The sequence below is a fragment of the Symphodus melops genome (assembly GCF_947650265.1).
Source record: "Symphodus melops genome assembly, chromosome: 23".
Classification (NCBI taxonomy): domain Eukaryota; kingdom Metazoa; phylum Chordata; class Actinopteri; order Labriformes; family Labridae; genus Symphodus; species Symphodus melops.
The window spans coordinates 2,123,560-2,127,019 of NC_136713.1; the positions used below are offsets into that span (position 1 = coordinate 2,123,560).

Below are 3,460 nucleotides of genomic sequence, written 5' to 3' on the forward strand. Positions count from 1 at the left end.
AACCCTAACAATTATTATGCTTGCTGCTATCCTGTATCCACATTCTATAAATGCTCCTCCTTGACTGAATATTTTGTGACGTATATGGCATAACTCCACCCAAATGTGCTGTTATTGTTTTTTTCTGTTTTTTTTATTTTTTTTTTATTTTTATTATTTTGATGTTCTTTTGTCTTGTTTATTCTGTCCTACTAAAGAAAAAAATAAAATAAAATATTAAAAAAAAAAAAAAAAAAAAGGGATTAATAAACTAAATCACTTGAATGAAAGGGAAGAAAATTTCATTTTTTTCATAAAGTGATTGAAAATCTTATGTTAACTGTATGTCAACTGTTCTTCTGTGTTCAACTAACTATAATAAGCCGGTCTGTGGTTATTAATGCGTTGTACATAAATCACTGCTCTAGTAGTCGAACCTAATATTGGTCCTAGCATTCTGTAACTACTCCAGAAGGGTTACAATAGCATACGCATCTGCTAATTCATGAGATAACATGACGTGGAAATAACATATCCCTCAGTTTTGTACATAAACGATGTACCAAGCGAATTTTTGACGGACTTTTTATTGTAATTTTCCAGACACAGAGTCCAGGTCTCCAAGCTCCAGGTCTCCAAGGTCCAGACATACACGTAGGTGCAAGAGGTGAGTTATGATAACATGTTTTATTTAGTTTGATAGTATGTTACTTGGATTGTATGATTATTAGATACTACAAGACAAGAGCATCTGCTAATTTGTGAGAGGATATAAAAAAGAAATAATTTATCTTTCATTTTGTACAACATGAATGGTTGTATGACATTTTACTGTCATTTTCCTGACACACAGTCCAGGTCTCCAAGATCCAGGTCTCCTTCTTACAGACCCACCAGAGGTGCAAGAAGTGAGTTATGATAACATGGTGTATTTTTTTAGTTTGATAACCTGTTACTAAGATTGTATGATTATTACACGATACAAGACGAGAGCATCTGCTCATTTTTGAGAGGAGATGAAAAATAAATGTATCTCTCATTTTGCACACAAACTATTTACCAAATGAATATTTGTATGACATTTTACACACACAGAGTCCAGGGATTCAAGGCCCAGGTGTCCTTTATACAGACCTACCCAAGGTGAAAGAGGTAAGATATGATATGAAGAGGCCGAAAAATAACGTTCCTCTCTTTGTGCACATCACACTGTTGAATAAAAAAATTGTCATTCTAATTATTTACAGGTCGAACACAGCAAAGAGGCAGAGGTCGGACCTGTGGATCTTATGGGCGTGGTGGAGGTGAAGTACCTGGTGACCAAGCAAGAGGCTCTGTAAACCAGCCCGGTGCAGGTCCTGGTCCAGGTAATCTGATGTGGAAAGAAATGAACTGGCAGCCAAAAGACTCTTTTCACTGAGAATCCTGGACCTCTAAATGATGCTGCTGCTCTTCATCATATCATTCCTAAGCCTGACCTTGAAATGTACGGGTCTACAGATGACATTTTGGCCTCCCCCTACTTCAACAAGGTCATGTCCCGCAACCGGTTTGAAATCATATGGAGATTTCTACACTCCAATGATTATGAATCAAGGCCAGCAAATAGCACTGACAGGTTGTACAAAGTCCGCCCTGTCTTATATTACCTTATATCTAAATTCAGTCAAATGTATCAACCTAACACCAACATTTGCATTGATGAGGGTATGCTTCTGTGGCGTGGACGGCGAGCGTTCAGGGTATACAATCCCCAAAAACCTGTCAAATATGGGTTCAAATCCTACATCCTTTGTGATTCTGACACAAGGTACTGTTACAACATGAAACCCTATTGCAGAGAAGGCACTTCTCTGGGAGACAAAGTTGTCTCTTCTTGATCAGGTTTTTGTTCAACTAATGTTTTATTATTGAAAATAACCAATATTTAAGTGTTTGTAAAAACAAAGTATTTCTGAGTGTTTAAGAGAAGAAAAATGTATAATATAGTTTGTAAATGTTGTAGTGCTACACTATTCAAATAAAATGTATAATTTTATGTAATCATTTTTATTTATTTTAGTTATTTATTTAAAAATATAACTGTAGTTGTCAAATAAAAGTAAAAAGAATCCAAATGTAAACTCAAAATCACATTTTTTTTCTTGAAAATAAATGTGTTTTACAAAAGTGCTGTTTTCTCAGCTTTTTGTCCGGAATGTTGTTTTTTTTGTGAAAATGGCCGATTTTCAAGTGCTGATAAAATAAGATTGAATGAAGCTTGAATAAAATAGTTTTTTGTATATGAAGGCAGAAGCTCTGATCTTTCTTTGGATGTGTTCAATATTTACATATTCAAAGAAGAAAATATTCTGTGGGTCTTGAAAGACTGGTGAAAATTATGAAAAAGGCTGGCGCTGACTGGCAACACTTCTAGAATTCTCTGAGGGAAAAGTGTTAAAGCAGTCAAAGAGATAGCACGCCAACGTGAACATCACTGCAAGCAGGAACAAAGAGAGTGTGGAGCAAAGCCAAGTCTCCTTTGCATTTAAACAGCCTCTTGATAATAATTCTGAACGGGCCAAAGACATAACAAACACCACTGCTGTTTTTATTACAGTGGATTACATGCAGAATGGGACTTTGTGTTTTTACAGCTTCTTATATTGACAGAGGGAAATATGAATAGTTGTGAGATGAAACTGTCCCAGCTTTATTTTGTGCTCTAAAAAGTGCTGACTTCATAAACAGAAAGGTGTCAGTGTTTGTCTCTGTCATTTAAAACACATCTTTTTATATATACTATAGGCTATATGGATGATTTTATTTCATTCATTTCTTTTATTGATTGGAGACTCTTTTGGTTATAAGTATATTTGATTTGATGTTATTTTTGAATGTTTCATTTAAAATGTCATGAAAAAGAAACCTGAGCAGGTGAAGTCTGAACTGTCCATGCTGAACTTAAGACAATGTGTAAAAGGGAAGTTGTAAATGTTCCTGATAAAGAAAAAGAAAGTGTTGCATCAGGTCCCTTACTGGACCCAAAATGTACCCAACCCAATCTTCAGAACTGAGAACCGTACCCAACCCAAATGTTTGTGTAGCGTTACAGCCCGAGTAGAGACACAGCTGATAGTAAAATCATTTCATCAAGTTCTCAACAAATCAAAATGTGAACCATGTTTGAACAGCATCCCCCCCTTTTTAAAAGCAGGAATAAGACGGGGGTCCTTCATGTTGTAGCTCACCTCTTTTTATGTCTGATTATTTGATGTTTCTGTAAAAGTCTGACAGAGTTGACTCAAATCTGGGACACAACTTTAACAGGTCCAAATGTTCCTAAAAACAACATTTTAAAGTGTCGATGACTATAATAGTATTTTACACCTTTAGTATCAGAAGGTTTTATAGTTTGAAGAGTTTGACACTTTTTTAAATAGTTTAAAGCTTTAAATTGTTTTCTGCCATCGGGCAGGTTTAGACATGAAACAAAGAAATC

The 3,460-nt window shown here is 35.2% G+C and overlaps 1 long non-coding RNA gene across 1 annotated transcript; it reads left to right on the forward strand.

Annotated features, from left to right (window-relative positions):
• Positions 1-239: 239 nt before the first annotated feature.
• Positions 240-2,064, forward strand: LOC306818982. The gene is made up of 3 exons (XR_013778448.1): positions 240-887; positions 1,075-1,131; positions 1,227-2,064. It is a non-coding gene; the product is annotated as an uncharacterized lncRNA (long non-coding RNA).
• The last annotated feature ends 1,396 nt before the right edge of the window (positions 2,065-3,460 follow it).